This window comes from Theropithecus gelada, chromosome 14 (genome assembly GCF_003255815.1).
Source record: "Theropithecus gelada isolate Dixy chromosome 14, Tgel_1.0, whole genome shotgun sequence".
NCBI lineage: Eukaryota > Metazoa > Chordata > Mammalia > Primates > Cercopithecidae > Theropithecus > Theropithecus gelada.
In genome coordinates this window covers 67,049,484-67,067,722 of record NC_037682.1, presented here as the reverse complement: position 1 = coordinate 67,067,722, position 18,239 = coordinate 67,049,484, and positions in this window count along the sequence as shown.

Below are 18,239 nucleotides of genomic sequence, written 5' to 3'. Positions count from 1 at the left end.
CTTTCTTTCTTTCTTTCTTTCTTTCTTTCTTTCTTTCTTTCTTTCTTTCTTTCTTTCTTTCTTTCTTTCTTTCTTTCTTTCTTTTTTTCTCTCTCTCTCTCTCTGTCTCTCTCTCTTTGTCTCTCTCTCTCTTTCTTTTTTTTTTTTCCAGGATATCCCTCTGTCACCAGGCTGGAGTGCAGTGCTGTGATCTTGGCTCACTGCAACTTCCACCTTTCTGGGTTCAAGAGATCCTCCCAACTCAGCCTCCTGAGGAGCAGCTGGGACTACAGGTGCATGTCATCATGCCCAGCTTATTTATTTATTTATTTTTGTAGAGACGGTTTCACCCAGGCTAGTCTCAAACTACTGGGCTCAAAGGATCCACCAGGCCCACAAGGAAATAAATAAAAGCACCAGAGTGAGATTAGGCAGAAAAATGTAAATGAGTATTGGAATAAACAGTCACATACAAAACTATTCTTATTATGTTTAAATAGATAAAAGATGATTGAAAAGTATTTGAATAAAACAAGAAAATATAAAAAGTGACCTAAAACTTTTGAAAAAAGAATGAAATGTAACTTTTAGAAATAACTAATAAAATAGCTGAAACTCAAAACTCAATGAACAACTTTAATAGTAAGTATGATACAATTTAATAAAGAGTTAGTGAACTGGAAGGAAGGTCAAAATGAAGCTTGGAAAGACAAAAACTATAAAAAGCGCAAAAGAGAGAGTACGAGCCTAAGACTCAAGTCAAAAGGTCTGATATATGTTAATCATATTCCCAGGAAGAGAGAAATACATGGTGTACTAGGGTTCTCCAGAGGGACAGAACTAATGGGATATGTGTATATATGAAGGGGAGTTTATTAAGGAGTATTGACCCACATGATCACAAGGTGAAGTCCCATGATAGGCCATCTGCAAGCTGAGGGAGAAAGATGCCAGTAGTGGCTCAGTCTGAGTCCAAAAGCCTCAAAAACAGGGAAGCTGACAGTGCAGCCTTCAGTCTGTGGCCAAAGGCCTGAGAACCCCCACCAAACCATTGGTGTCAGTCCAAGAGTCCAAAGGCTGAAGAACCTGGAGTCTGACGTCCAAGGGCAGAAGGAACAGAAGGAAACATCCAGCACAGGAGAAAGATGAAAGCTGGAAGACTCAGGAAACCAGCTTATCCCACCTTTTGTCTGCTTTGTTCTAGCCAGTTGGCAGCCCATTGGATGGTGCCCACCTGCATTGAGGGTGGGTCTTCCTCTCCCAGTCCACTGACTCAAACGTCAATCTCCTCTGGCAACACCCTCACAGACACACCCAGAAACAATACTTAGCAGCTATTTAGGCAACCTTCAATCCAATCAAGCTGATGCCTAATATTAACCATCACAAATGGGTTGAGATAATATTTGAAGAGCAAATGGCTAAGAATGTTCGTAAGTATAAAGACATCAAACAACAGATTTAAGGAGCTCAAAAAAGAAAACTCAAGCAAGATAAATAAAAAGAAATACATTACCTAGATACATAATAATGACACAGTAGAAAACAAACAAAGAAAACTAAGAGAAACCTTAGAAGTAACCAGATAAAAAAAGGTTGCTCAATAGTGACATTAGAAGCCAGAGCCTTTGTAATTATTTCTTCCAGAAATAATTATAAAATGCTGAAAAAAATAATAACTGCCAGAATTCTAGCCCAGTGAAAATATCTTTCAAGCCCAGGCTGGAGTACAGTGGCGCAATCTCAACTCATTGCAACCTCCACCTCCCAGGCTTAAGCAATCTTCTACCTCAGCCTGGCTAATTTTTGTATTTTTTGTAGAGATGGGTTTTGCCATGTTGCCCAGGCTGGTCTCGAACTCCTGGGGTCAAGTGATTCACCCCCTTGGCCTCCCAAAGTGCAGAGATTACAGGCATGAGCCTCTGCACCAAGCCCGTTCAATGTATTTTTAAATTTACCTTGGTACAGTGTATTGAAACCAGGCTTAAATTATTATTATTTTTTAAAGATTTCCCTTGAGATTTTCTCTTTGACCCATGAATTATTTAGGAATATGTTGTTTAATTTTCAGTGTTTGAAGGCTCTCTTGTTATGTTTCTGTTATTGATTTTTAGTTTAATTCCACTGTGGTCAGAGAACACATTCTGTATGACTGCAATTCTTTTGTATTTGTTGAGATTTGTTTTATGGCTCATGGTATAGCTTATCTTCATATATGTTCTGTGGGCACTTAAAAAATGTGTATTTTTTTTTTTGAGATGGAGTCTCACTCTGTTGCCTGGGCTGGAGTGCAGTGGCACGATCTCAGCTCAATGCAACCTCCACCTCCTGGGTTCAAGTGATTCTCCTGTCTCAGCCTCCTGAGTAGCTGGGACTACAGGTGTGCGCCACCACGCCTGGCTAATTTTTTGTATTTTAGTAGAGATGGGGTTTCACCATATTGATCTGGCTGGTCTTGAACTCCTGACCTCAGGCAATCTGCCCGCCTTGGCCTCCCAAAGTGCTGGATTACAGGCGTGAGCCACCACACCTGGCCTGAAAAAAATGTGTACTCCTTTCTTGTTGAGTGGAGCATTCTGTAAATGTCACAGTCGACCCTTTTGGTGATGTGGAGTTCTCTATTTGTACTCATTTTCTGTCTGGCTGTTCTATCAATTGCTGAGGGAGGAGTGTTGAAGTACGTCACTATAATTGTGGATCTGTCTTTTCATTTCAGTTTTCAGTTTTTGCAGTTCCGTTGTTTGGTGCATACACATATAGGATTGCTTTATGTTCTTAGTAGATTGGCCCTTTTATCATTATGTAACTTCCCTCTCTGTCTCTGATCATTTCTTTGCTCTGAAGTCTACTTTATCTAATGTTGGTATAGCCACTCTTGTTTTTTGTTTTTTGTTTATCTTTCTTTTTTAAGGAGATGGGGTCTCATTCTGTTGCTTAGGCTGGAGTGCAGTGGTGCAATCATGGCTCCCTGCAGCCTCAAACTCCTGGGCTCAAGATCCTCCTATCTCAGCCTCCCCTGTAGCTAGGACTACAGGTATGCACTACCATACCTGGCTTTGTGTGTGTGTGTGTGTGTGTGTGTGTGTAGACAAGATTTCACTATGTTACCCAGGCTGATCTCGAGCTCCTGACCTCCAGAGATCCTTCCACTTTGGACTCCCAAACCACTAGGATTACAGGTGTGAGCCGCCATGCCTGGCCTCCTGTTTTCTTCTAGTCAATGTTTGTATTATACATCTTTCTCTATCCTTTTACTTTCAACCAACTTTATTATCATAGTTGAAGTGGGTTTCTTGCAGGATCATAAAAGAAATCCACTCTACCAATCTGTGTCTTTTAATTGGTCTGTTTAGACTATTCACATTTACTGTAATTGTTGATATGGTAGGCCTTAAGTCTGCCATGTTATGTTTTGCTTTCTGTTTATTCTTTTTTTTTCAATTATTTGTTTTCTTTATCCTGTCTTCTTGTGAGTTACCTGAACATTTTTTAAGCATTCCATTTTGATTTATCTATAATATTTTTAGTGTTATCTCTGCATATAGCATTTTTAGTGGTTACTCCAAGTATTACATTATATATATATAAAACATCACCATTTATTGCTGTTGACATTTTATCAGTTTGAGTGAAGTCGAGAAACTATTGACTAAAGGAAAAAAATCTAGCCTTTAAAGTTAGTTTTATTCAGAAGTCTTAATGAGGACTGTAGAATGAGGACTACAGCCTGAGAGGAGTTGTTCGGAGAGATTCTGTTAGGCTGATCTGAAAGTGTTTTAGCTTAGAGTGTATACACAGAAAGTGGGGGGTTCAGTACATGTAAAATCACATCAAAGTTTGGGGGCAAGAGTACATCTGGTTATAGATTACTAAAGTACATCTGGTTATAGATTATAGAAACATAATCACTTACCCTGTCAAATGTTATCTTGTGTGTAGGAAAAGGCAAGGACTAGGGTCATTGATATGGTTTAGCTCTGTCCCCACTCAAACCTCATCTTGAAGTGTAGTTCCCATATTCCCCATATGTTGTGGGAGGGACCCGGTGGGGGATAATTGAATCGTGGGGGCAGTTACCCCCATGATGTTATTGTGATAGTGAGTGAGTGCTCACAAGATCTGATGGTTTAATGAGGGGCTTTTCCCGCTTTGCTTGGCACTTCTCCTTTCTGATGCCCTCTAAAGAATGTGCCTGTCTTCCCCTTTGCCTTCTGCCATGATTGTAAGTATCCTAAAGCCTTCCCACCACAGGGAACTGTGAGTCAATTAAACCTCTTTTCTTTTATAAATTACCCAATCTTGGCTATTTCTTCATAGCAGCATGAGAACAGACTACTGCAGTCATTTATCTTTTAAGGAATATAGTCACTCAGGAAAGAGACCTGAGAGGCCATGTGCTCTATCCCATCTTGTTTTCAAAGCATCTCTCTGGAGAGCTGCACTTGTCATAGAGTCAGGGGCTTTGTGAAACTATGCTGGCAAGCAGAAATGGGCAAACGTGGCTTCCTTATGTTTGTTACTTTGTCTCACAAAATCTTACCTAAATTTCCTTTCCTTTACACTCCTTCTTTTATAATATAATTGTCCCAAATCTTTCCTCTATATACACTTAAGACCATATCAGCAGTATTTATAATTTTTGCTTCTATTGTCAAACATGACTTGGAAAGCTCAAGAGGAGAAGAAAAATCTGTCTACCAATATCTTTATCAATATTCCTGATGTCTCAAGAGCCCTTTTTTTATCATTTCCTTTCTGCTTAGAGAATTTTCTTTAGTCATTCTTTTAGAATAGGTCTTCAGGCAACAAATTCTCTTAGTTTTCTCTCTTCTGATAATATCTTAACTTCTGTATTACCAAAGAATGTTCTTGCTGGATAAAGGACTCTTGGTTATACAGTTCTTTTCTTTCAGAACTTCAAAAATGTTCCACTTCTTTCTGGCCTCCATGGTTTCTGATGATAAACCTACTGTCATTTAAATGGTTTTTTCCCTACAGGTAAGGTGTCATTTCCCTCTTGTGCTTTCAAGATTTCTACTTTGTCTTTAGTTTTCTGAAGTTTGACTATTATGTGTGTTAGGGTAGATTTCCTTGGGGTTCTCTATTTGGGGTTCACTTAGTTTCTTAAAGCTGTAGGTTTATGTTCTTTACCCAACTCAGGAAGTCTTTAGCCATGATTTCTGTAGGTTTTTTTTTTTTTTTCAGTTCTACCTATTTCTCCTATTCTTCTGTAACTTCAATGACACTAGATCTTTTGCTATCCTTCCACAGGTCTCCAAAGCTTTATTATTTCAGTCTGTTTATCACTGTTCAGACTGGTGGTTTCTTTTATTCTATTTTTCTCTTTATTGATTCTTCCTCTGTTTATTCTTCTGTTGAGCCCATCCATTGAATTTTTTATTCTGTTTATTATAATTTTCAGTTCTAAAATTTCCATTTGATTCTTTTTTACATCTTCTATTTCTTTGTTGAAATTTTCTATTTTTTGGCTGTGGTTCATGCCTGTAATACCAGGACTTTGGGAGGCTGAGGTGGGCAGATCACTTGAGGTCAGGAGTTCAAGACCAACCTGGCCAACATGGTGAAACCCCATCTCTACTAAAACAAAAATTAGCTGGGTGTGATGGCACATGCCTGTAGTCCCAGCTACTTGGGAGGCTGAGGCAGGAGAATTGCTTGGACTCGAAAGGCAGAGGTTGCCATGAGTCAAGATTGCACCACTGCACTCCAGTCTGGGTGACAGAGTGAGACTGTGCCTCAAAAAAAATCTATTTTTTAATTTATTTCCAGTGCCTTTGTTATTGCTCATTGAGGCATTTTTACAATGACCGCCTTAAAATCTTCATCAGATAATTATCTGACACAATGGTGAAGGGGCTGTAGGGGAGCTTGAAGTACCTAATATCAGCCTGGAACTGGTGGACGTTTAGGCTCCCCATTTGGCTTTTGCTGGTGGAGGTGGAAGCTGAGCCACAGTTTTCTCTGTGGTATTTGGCAAGTATACAAAAGTTGCTTCCTAAAAGTTTCCTGTCTCGCTAATTGCCCCTGTTCTGGCCTTTTGGGGTTAAACAGAGTACCCTTTCATTGGCTTTTTTTTTTTTTTTTTGGTTTGAACCTGTTGACATTTCTAGGTTGTTAGCTTCTTCAGCTCCAAGTCTGAGATTTATGAAGCAAAAGGAAAATTCCTGGAACCCAGTACCATGCTGTTCTTTGTGTCCCAAGGTCCTAAGCCACTCTGCCTTCTTCTTTCTCCCTTTCATAGTCTTCTTTTGTTTGATTTATACATAACATCCAGGATTTTAGGTTGTACTTAGCAGGAGGAATAGAGAAAAGTACATCTACTCCATCTCCATGAAAGCAGAAGTCTACATTGCTTAATTTTATCTTTTCTGTTTTTGAAGTTTATTTGAAGTTCATCACTATGAACATCTCTTCTGGATCAATTACTGACAAAGTTTTAAAAACTCTGAACACTTCCAGAAAGAAAAAGCAGATCATCTGCAAAGAAATGAGATTCAGATTGATATCAAATTTCCTAACAGGAGCACTGGATACAAAAACACATAGAAACAATAATTTTAAAGTACTGAAGAAAAGTAACTTTAATTTACAGTTTTATGTCCAGCTAAATGTTCATTAAGAATATAATGGCTAAATAGATTGTATATTTGCACCATTTTATAATGTATACTAGATATTATGAAACAAACTCAACAATATTATAAACATAATACTGAAAAAAAAAAACAGACACAGAAAGGTAAATACCATATGTAGAAGTCACTGTTGGTAATCCATCTATCTGCTATGAATATTAGCTGCTAACAGCTCACAGCTATACTATTCTCTAGAGTGTTGCCTTCAACTAATTTTTCCTGCCAGGAAAAATGTCTGGTAGTTGACACCTTTTCCCCAGGGATAACCTATAGTGATGACTAACTGATGAAGGGATACAAAAGGTATCCCCCACCCCAAGGCAGAACAATGCTATAGTGCCTTTCACACTCCAGACACCTATGGCATGAGGTTCAATATCAGCTGAAACTCGTATTTGCCTAACTTCTCCTGCACTACCCCGCTTCCCTCCTTACAGGTCTCACCTGAGAATACTCCCTCAATAAATCACTTGCACAAGAATCCCTTTCTCTGGCTCTGCTTCTGGGAAGCCCAGCCCAAGAAAGTTGGTGCCAGGAGTAATTCTAGAAGACAGATTCTGACGATGAGATTCTGTAAGTGGATCGCTCACTATCTGAATGGCAATGAGGACCCTGTCACTGATGGTAAACAAGAGATTGTGGCCTATGCTATAGGAATGTGATTGCTAAGACTTTTATCTGCTGCAAGCTGGCTGGGACCTAGATAAAGCAGCTGCAATAGCGTGTGCATCATCTCTAGTGTTTTAGAGATATGACAGAAGTAAAAACTTTAAAAACTGTGGGATTGGAGGATGTTGCTAAAAGGACAATGATGTATTGAAGGGTAGAGAGAAAACAACAGACTCAGATCTATTAATCCCCAGTGCAAAGTGTGAGAGTCAGAGGCTCTCCTTGACAGCATCCTCTGCAGAGGGCAGACTGAGTTGAAGACTAAGCAAAGGGCTTAATCACAGAAGTGTAAGAACTTTGGAGAAACTTCAATTCTCAGAGCATCCACAGCAAAAGAGGCATGAAACAACCAAGTGGAGAGGATGACTTGGCCAGGCACATGCATGGGTAACCAGCGAAGCAGGGGCACCAAAAATACTTCTTAAGATAATTTGACCTTTGATATTTCAAAGCACCATTCAATTATTCCATCACAGGAAATACCAGAATTTGGCTGGACTCTCTTACACTTATTTTACAGAGTAGGGTTCTTGTTTAATTTGAAATTATATAGTGGATCCTAAGTAATGCAATGTGGTGCATACGGCCAAAAAGACACTGTTTTCTAGGGCATAGGACTTGCCCCAGAAGGTCCTCCCCATTTTACGGAAGGAAAACTCAGACTCAGAGAGGCTAACTTACCTAAGGTGACATAACTAAAATGTATTATAACTGATATTCAAATCCAGGGCTTTCTAACTCTGGACCCTATGCCCTTAATCTCTATGGAATACGATAGTGCACAGACCTGGGAATCAAGCCCTGGGTCTGAATTGCAGCCCTGATATGACACGTCTGTGTTAGTACTGGCACATCATTTCACCTCTCTTTAGTTTTCTCCTCTTGGCTGTCTATCTCCCCTGGCTCTTCTGAGGACCAGATGGAATAAGGTAGGTAAAAGCTGCCCATTGGTTGTAAAGTTCTGGAACCCATGAGGGCTGTTAATGATGTTTTTCTCATTATTGGCAAATTCCAGGGGCAAGTCTCCTCCCAACATATGCTCCACAAAGGCCCAAAAAGTTCGTCCTGGGTGCCTGGGGGCACAGTGCCCAAAGGAGCACCATCTTGAGGGAGAGGCTCCAGCAGGCCTAGCTGAAGGGAGGGGCCAGAGGGTTTAATGGGCCACAGCTCAGCACCTACCTGGCTCTTCCCTCTGGGGCCAGATTTGGAGACACAAAGGGGACACCATGGGAGACAGCATGGTGGACAGGGCGTGGCAGATGAGTGAACTGGGTGTAAAGTGCCCAGAGCTCAGCAAAGACTAGGATAGGAAGACAGGGGTAGAGAGGTGGGGAAATGTGGAGTGTGGGCCAGGGATCCAGAAAGATAGACGGGATGTGCCCATAGGCAGGTGCCCAGGATCCAGGTTGGAAGGTGCCCAGGATCCAGGTGCATGCCCGGGCTGTGAGACCTTTGGCCAGATATCCTGGCAGGCCTGGGCAATGGATGCACTTACAGACGGGATTCAAATCTTCTTGGCCAAGGCCTTCCTGCAGGGAGAAAAGACTGTTAACAGCAGGAACCACTGGAAACACTAGCAAACTTTGTGCTCTTCCATGTTCTGGGCTCTTTGTAAGCATATCTAAGCGTTCTCTACATAAAGAAAACCCCATGAGGACACAGATCAGGGGCAAAAGGCTCAGAGAGGGGAAAGTGACTTGCTCTATGTCACACCGCTGGAGTTAGAAGCAGGGATTGACTCCTGAGTCCACACACATAACCACTAAGGTGCACATGACATAATGAAGGTCAAGAACCCAGTTCTGCTGCGGTGTTCCCTCAGTGCCAGAGCCCTCATCCTCTCCCTTAGAGGCGTGGGTCATGTGACATCTGTCCTGAACCTCCACTCTGCAAAACGCAGAGGGACACTCAGAAAATGGCTCATTGAATTGGAAACCTCTCAGAGATGATTTCCTCAAACCCCTCCCTGTATGATGAGAAAATCAAGACTCAGAGCCCCACAGTCACAGAAAAAGAGTGTCAGAGCTGGCCCAGGAGGCAGGACTGTGGGCTGCCAGGCTCCAGGAGCAGCCTCTGCTCTCACCCCTCACCAACTGTGACCCTGAAGGAGGGTCTGGCCTTCTCTGACCCTCAGTTTCTTCATTAGCTGAAGGGGCATAAGCACTTCCTTGCAGGGCTGTCTGATGGGGAGAGATGATGTACAGAAAGTGCAGGATGAACATTCAGATGTTGGTTTTTCTGACCCCTCTTGCCCACCAGCACTGTAAAAACCCAACAGGAAAGATCTGCTCGGGCAAGTTCTGTGCCCTGGGAAAATGTCTTTTGGCCCTAAGCACTGGGCTGTATTACTCAGATGTAGTATATAATTCAAAATAAAACAAGAAGCCTAACCTATAAAATAAGTGTTGAGATGGTCCAGCCAAATCCTGATATCTCCTATGATGGACTAGTTGAATGATGTTTTGAAAAATCAAATGTTAAATTCTCTCAGGAAGTATTTTTGGTGGCCTTGCTTTGCTGGTGACCCAAGCCTAATGTGACCCTTGGATAGTCCTGGCAGTGAAAAGCCTCAGACCACCTCTCCACTGGGGTGTCAGCAAAGCCGTGAACAGAGGAGCAGGGAGAAGAAAGGGCAGCTAGACTGGATGACGTCTTAGGGCCCCTCTGGCTTTGACCTTCTTAGTTTCTGTCGCTCAAACCCCCCAGCTCAGCCTAACCTGGGGACAGTCAGCCCATGACTCACACTCTGAGTGCAGCAATGTCCAGGGAAGTGCAGTTTGCATCCTTTTGGGTTCAATGAAAACCTGTCTATTAGATCTGTTGGGATGGGGCTTTAGTTAACTGAGCATTAACCCTTTAGAATCATGATAGTCCATATTCAACTCCTGTACAGCTCATGGGGGTGACCTCTGAGATTCTTTATCAGGGAGCTCTCACACAAGAGGATCATCTATCCCATGTTCATTTTAGACAAAGCATTTTCCAGTCACCACTTCCAAATCTGGGAGCCAGGCTTCACAGTAAATCAGAGCAACAAGCAACCCAGGACTTTCTTTTTTATTTTTATTTTTATTTTCCAGACAGAGTCTCACTCTGTCACCAGGCTGGAGTACAGTTGTGCAATCTTGGCTTACTGCAACCTCCACCTCCTGGGTTCAAGTGATTCTTCTGCCTCAACCTCCTGAGTAGCTGGGATTACAGGTATGCGCTGCTATGCACACTCGGCTAATTTTTGTATTTTTAGTAGAGACGGGGTTTCACCATATTGCCCAATCTGGTATTGAACTCCTGGCCTCAAGTGATCTCATCCACCTCGGTCTCACAAAGTGCTGAGATTACAGGCATGAGTGACTGTGCTTGGCCTTGATAGGTAGTTTTGTGATCCTCACTTTCCTCCCACCCTTCACCCTCAAGTGGGCTCTGGTGTCTGTTGTTTCCTTCTTTGTGCCCATGTGTACTCAATGTTTAGCTCCCTCTTAAAGTGAAAACATGAAGTATTTGGTTTTCTGTTCTGCATTAGTTCACTTAGAATAATGACCTCCAGCTCCATCCATGTAGCTGCAAAGGACATTATCTTGTTCCTTTTCATGGCTGCATAGTATTCCATGGTGTATATGTATACCACATTTTCTTTATCCAGTCTACTGTTGATGGGCATTTAGGTTGATTTCATGTCTTTGCTATTGTGAATAGTGCTGTGATGAACATGTACATGCATGTGTCTTTATGGTACAGTGATTATTCCTTTGGGTATATACCCAATAATGGAATTGCTGGGTCTAATGTTAGTTCTGTTTTAAATTCTCTGAGAAATCACCAAACTGCTTCCCACAGTGGCTGAACTAATTTACATTCTCACCAGCATTGTATAGGCATTCCCTTTTCTCCACAACCTTGCCGGCATGTGTTATTTTTTGACTTTTTAATAATAGCCACTCTGACTGGTATAAGATAGTATCTCATTGTGGTTTTACTTTACATTTATCTAATGATTAGTGACATAACCTTTATTTTTTAAGTTAATATGTGCATTTTAGGATACTTAAAAACACAAGAAGTAAAGAACAAAGTCACCTACAATCACAAGCTTTTACAGTTTCCAGGTCCTCTGTGCATATAGGTATAACATCCAGTTTTATGAGATTGAGATCGTACAGTACGAATCGTGATTTTTTTACACATCATGAATGCTTTTGTTCTAGAAAAGAATGTAGATGTAGTTCCAAGAAAATCAAAGAAAAACTGCTCACGGAATCACTGGAATTCAAAGATCAGCAATGTGGATATGAACCTGAAGCTGACAGGACCACCCATCAGAAGCTTCTCCTGAAGTAGGCTAAGCCAGTATTTCCCTCAGCTCCAGTGCACCAGTCCAGGGCTGACCCAAGCACAAACATAGTGAGCATGTGTCAAAGTTTTCAGAACAATCCCTGTCTTTGGACAGCTACTGCTTTCAGTTATCTGGGTCCCTTCTAGCAACAATGGCCCTCGTGACTGCTCCTTTTGGCTTTGAGGAGGTGGAGCCAACAGCAGAGTGGCTTTCTTTTTATTTTTTGAGACAGGATCTTCTTCTATTGCCCAGGCTGGAGGTCAGTGGCACAATCATGGCTCACTGCAGCCTTGACCTCCTGGGCTCAAGCGATCCTCCCACCTCAGCCTCCTGTGTAGCTGGGACTACAGGCATGCACTAATATGCCCAGCTAATTTTTTTGTTTTTTAGGAATGGGGTCTTGCAAGTTGCCCAGGCTGTGACTGACTTTAGATAAGGGCATGAAGATTTCATCTGTGGTCACAGACAGGAAAGCGCAGTGTGTGGGTGCAGAGGCTGGTAGGTGGGTGGTTGTGGGATGACAGTCTGTGGGAGTTATCGCACGATTGCTGGAGTGGCGATGGGAAGAGGTATTGCTGGATTGAGGAGTGAAGAGAAGGTGTGAAAAAGTCACTGAAAAAGAGGAGATGAGAGAAAAGAACGGAGACATATAGGATGAATGTCTGGCAGCATCAAAGTCCCACTTGAGTTAGGTTTGTTATCTGAAGAGGCTCCTCACACTAAACTCACAGGAGGCATACTTACATCCAGAAAACACTGTCTTAAAATTGATCTCATTTTTATCTCAGAGTGCAGTGCTCATTCTGAGTCACAGTATGTCTGACTAATGGTCCTAATTTTACTGATTCTCTCCAGTAGAGCTTTGGGTTTTTTTAACCAAACATTGGGATGCTTACATAAACTAATGTGTTTTACATGTGGCAATGATCTGAATTTTTTTAACCTAATCATTTATCTGTCCTCAAAAGTGGCTACCTAAACCTCTTGACAAGAAAATTAAAACAGTCAGCTAAATGACATAGCTGTCATTCACATAGTAAGTATATATATCATGAACCTACTAAGTGCTATATTTTATATCTCAATGTAGCTGGGAGAGGTAGAAAGAAAGATAAAAAGATAAACTCTAAGATATCAAAAGCTAGTTTAAAATATTTCTAAAATCAAATAAAACATTGAGCTCAAAACCTGACTTCAATTATCACATGTGGTAAAAATATTTAATGTAGTCCTTTTGCAGTCATGAGACAATGATTCCATTACAAGAATAATATTTATTGAAATGCTATTTCTTCTGCATTAATTTAACATATATATTTTTGAGACGGAGTGTCGCTCTGTCACCCAGGCTGGAGTGCAGTGGCGTGATCTCGGCTCACTACAACCTCCGCCTCCCAGGTTCAAGCAATTCTCCTGCCTCAGCCTCCCAAGTAGCTGGGACTACAGGTGCATGCCACCATGCCCAGCTAATTTTTGTATTTTTAGTAAAGATGGGGTTTCACCATATTGGTCAGGCTGGTCTCAAACTCCTAACCTCAGGTGATCTACCTGCCTCGGCCTCCCAAAGTGCTGGGATTACAGGTGTGAGCCACCACGTCCAGCCAATTTAATATATTCTTAATGGTAAATAAAATAAAATACTTATACTAAATTCTTATTTTGTGCTTTCTGTTTATATTTCAAATACCATGATTCAATTTAATTCCTTTTATTCTCCTTTTATTTCCAGAATGATGTACATGACTTGGTCTAATTTCAACTTTGAGGGCTTCATTTTTTTGTAAACTTGCTTTAAAACATGTTTTTTTTTGTTCTAAGCAATATATGTTTTAAATAACCTGTCTACTTTTTCTGTGCTATCTTTAAAATAATAAAACCTCTATCACTACTTCCACATATATGTGGAAATTAAACAAGAGACTTCTAATAACCAGTGGGTAAAAGAAGAAATAACAAGGGAAATTAGAAAATATTTTGAGATGAATGAAAATGAAAACAACATACCCAAATTTATGGGTTACAGCTAAAGCAGTACAGAAAAGGAAATTTATAGCTGTAAATGCCTATATTAAAAAGAAAACAAATCTCAAATCAATACCCTGTTTATCTTTAGAAATTAGAAAAGAAGCAAACTCAATTCAAACAAGAAGTGGGCATAAAATAACAAAGATTAGAACAGAAATAAATGAAATAGAAAATAGAAAAATAAAGAAAATAACAAAACTAAAGTTGGTTCCTTGACTATATTAACAAAACTGCTAAAACTTTAGCCCACCAATATAAAAAGAGGTAAGACTCCCATTACTAAAATCAGAAGTGAAAGAGGGGACATTACTATAGACCATATAGAAATAAATAAGAAATATTAAAGGAACAGATCACTACTCAATGTCAGAAACAAAAGGCTGAATGTGTCACTAGCGTAAGCACAGGCTGCTATGGTTTATGATATAATCTGTTCTTGAGAAACACAGGGAGCTGATCTTGCACAGGGCTGTGGAAAATGTGGAGATCTGGGGTTGGTGGACTTTCAGAGGTGGGGATGTTTAGGGATTAGTTTGCCTTTAGCTATGGAAGTGTGGGTACTGGAGTTAAATCATTGCTGAGTGACTGACTTCAAGATTCGCTGACTTTCAGAAGTGTGTGTACTGGCTCAAAGCTGTAATTAAACAATTAAGTACGTTTCTTTGTTTTTTTGGGGGGGGGCTTTTTTGGAAACAGAGTCTCATTCTGTTGCCCAGGCTGGAGTGCAGTGGTGTAACTTGGCTCATTGCAACCTCCACCTCCTGGGTTCAAGCAATTTTCATGCCTCAGCCTCCTGAGTGGCTGGGACCACAGGTGCACACCACTGGGCCCAGCTAATTTTTTTTTTTTTTGTATTTTAGTAGAGATGGGGTTTCAGCCATGTTGCCCAGGCTGGTCTTGAACTCCTGAGCTCAGGCAATCCACCCACGTTGGCCTCCCAAAATGCTGGTATTACAAGTGTGAACCACCACGCCCAGCAAGTTAAGTATGTTTCAGACAAGTTCTGATCATTGTTACCATGGCTATAGAATAGCCAGTTATTTCCCAGCAGGATGAGGACAGTTTTATTCTTAGAGGTAATAAAAGAAATCCTATTTTATCCCATAATGTTATAAAAGTGAGTCTTAGAATGTTGGCTTTTCATACAAAGAAATCTCAGCCAACAGTTTTACTCTCTCCTATTTTGGTTCATTCTCTTTAGTAAAATAAAATAGGAAATCCAAAAGGATTCTAAATTGTAGTTTTTGTTTGTTTTCTCCTACTTATTGCAATTCTCTTAACTGTTGCATTCCATATGGGTTATTTTGGCCCAAGTGCCCAAGTCTTTTAGTCACTTTCATACATAACATCTCAAAAGCCTTAAGTCATTCTTATGCTGCCAAAAGATGGCTTTTTAAAGCTTATTAAGGATATCATCATGTCTAAGAAACAGAAAACAGAACAAAAGAATCCACCTAACATCCTGGTGATTTTGCGGGATTCTTTGCCTTTAACTTAAGAGAGCTTAGTCTTCTCCCCCAGAAACATCTTTAGCACTTACCTTTATGGCACTAAAGTGAAGATCCACATAAACAAATTTATCCCAAACCATAATTCTTCTCTGATCTACTCACTACTACTAGCAAGTAGTGAGTAGATCTAGACAGGAGGAGACAGCACATATAGTTCTGCTTGTGATTCAAAGAAACTTCCCAAACCATCTTCAGCTCCATCATGAAGTTTATCAGGTCAGGAGAGGGCTGTAACCTCTGTTGTACCATGTTTTCATTTCCATCATGCTCTGTGCTCAGCTGCCAAGGCCTTAGTAACCTCGCAGTCTGCAGTTGAAAGTCTGCAGTCTGCAGAGGTCTATTAGGGAAGTCTCTTCTGCAGGCTGAAATGAACCCTTCATGCATGGGTTTCCCCTGGTCCTGGGCAGAAGCATCAGGCCGGGTGTAACAGGGTCATCTCTGTCATCACTGTGACTCAGTATCCTCAAAGCCTCTGGGTTTGAAGCTGGGATAGTCCCTGCACATGCACACCCCATTCCATTTGAAAATGTGCTGACTGCTTGGCCTGGAAGTTCTACTTCTAAGGATCTGTCTATCTCAGAGAAATATTTGAGCACACGTGACCCCAAATGCATGTTAAATTATAATAGTGTTCCTAATAGCAAGAATGAGATACAACTTAAATGTTTGTTATTAGACAAACTATGTTGTATCTGTACTACAAAACGCCAAATATCAGATACAAAAAATGAAGCAGATCAGACACAGAAAAATTCCAAGACTTATTAAATTAAGATATGCTATACAATAAATACAGAATGATTCAATGTAAAGTGAAAGAAAAGCAAAACTGTACACACACACACACACACACACACACTTAGAAAAGTCTGGGAGAAACATCAAATCAGTAGTAATGGCTACTTCTGGAGCAGGGAGGAAAAATGTGGGTAAGAATTGGTGTGAAAAAAACTAACCTTTCTTTCTTTCTTTCTTTCTTTCTCTTTTCTTTCTTTCTTTCTCTTTCTTTCTTTCTTTCTTTCTTTCTTTCTTTCTTTCTTTCTCTCTTTCTTTCTTTCTTTCTCTTTCTTTTTCTTTTTCCTTCCTTCTTTCTTTTCTTTTTCCTTCCTTCCTTCCTTCCTTCCTTCCTTCCTTCCTTCCTTCCTTCCTTCCTTCCTTCCTTCCTTCCTCTCTTCTTTCCTTCCTTCCTTCCTTCCTTCCTTCCCTCCTTCCTTCCTGACAGTGTCTCACTCCATTGCTAAGTCTGGAGTACAGAGGCACAATTGTGGCTCACTGCAGCCTCAACTTCCTGGGCTCAGGTGTTTCTTCTGCCTCAGCTTCCCTGGTAGCTGAGACTACAGGTGCATGTCACCATGCCCAGCTAATTTTTTTGTATTTTTCAGTAGAGATAGGGTTTTGCCATGTTGTCCAGGCTGCCCTCTTACTCCTGGGCTCAAGAGATCCTCCCACCTCGGCCCCCCAAAGTGCTGGGATTACAGGCGTGAGCTACCACACCCGGCCTAGAACTTTCACTTTTGACTCAGTAAAGCTCTGTATTGATTAAAATGTCTTAAGATGAGGTTCTGTTTATTACTTGTGAAATTAAAAAATATTGAAATTTTATGTGTATTAGTAGGAGTGACCAAATCAGTCAAGTCAGAAACATAGAACACTGGAGCCAAAGGAGAGAATCAGAAAGATTGAGGCAGGAAGAGTCTGTGACTCTTGACTTTGTCCTGTCTGGGGTTGGGGCAGAGACTTCCACCCTCACATTCTTTCCACAAAACCTTTGCAAGTTCTCACTGCACAGCAGCAGAAGTATCATATTCATTCAACAGGGCTTTACTGCTTTGGTTCATTAAATAATAGTTCTCACTTATTGAATGCCTAATAAGCGGCAGGAACTGGGTGAAGCACCTCAACCTGCCCAGTCATCCTGTGAGAGAGTTAGTGTCGTTATACCCATTCTACAGATGACAAAATGAAGACCCAGAGAGGTTAAGGGATTTGTCCAAAGTGATATTACTGGGAATAACTCGGGTCTTAGTCATTAGATAACATGTTGCTGAACCACTGAACCAGAATTGGAGCCTTGGGTACAAATCCCAGCTCTGCCACCGGCCAGTCATGTGACCTTTGGCAAGTCACCTCACTGTTCTAGATCTCAGTTTCCTCAAATGTAAAGTAGTGGAAATAATCCTGACTCTGCCTGTCTTCCCTGGCTGTTGTGAGGGCCAGATGGGAAAATAGGAATAATACTGGTAATAAAGTTCTGGGACCCATGAGGGTTGTTAACGATGTTTCCATTATCAGCAAAGCCCAGAACAAAGTCCCCCACTCCACCCTCGGAAGTTGTTCTCAGCTGACTGGCAGGTCTCTGGTCCCACAGGAGAGCCATCTTGTGGGAGAGAGCCCCAGTAGGCCTGGCTGCAGAGAGGGGTCCAAGCGTTTAAAGGGCCATGGTTGAGTTTCTACCTGGCTCTTCCCACCCAAGGCCAAGTGTGACGACTCCACACAAGACATCAAGGTGGACCAGACTTGGTAGGTGAGCTGGGCTGGAGATGGAGTGCACAGAGCAGGCAGAGGCTGGGATGGGGAGATAGGCTCAGGGAGGCTGGGGGCATATACAACCATAGTAGAGATCCTGGGAATGTCAGGGTCCCATGATCCAAGTCAACCATGCACAGTCAGCCTGGGTGAGTGCAGACCAGACACCCTAGCAGGCAGGGGCAGGGCTGTGCAGTCACAAGCAAGAGGCTGATGATCTTGGAAGAGAATTCCTCACAAGGAGGCAAAGCTGATGACAATGAGAGAAATGGGAATAATTTGTGAGGGAATTGCAGTCCATAGGAGGAAAGTGGTGGAGCCAGGAAGGAAACTCAGGTCTTTCTAACTCCGAAGTTAATAGACCTAAATTCTGTGCTTCACGTATATCCTGCTCCTTTTCTATGGGAACAGTGCAGGGTGGTGAGAATATCATGAGAGAACTGCATGAGTTTGGGGGTCGTAATGATGTGTAATGGCATAATGACTGTGAAGAATCAAGCATGCAACAGAGGCTTAACAAATGGGAGCGCCCTTGCTTTCCTT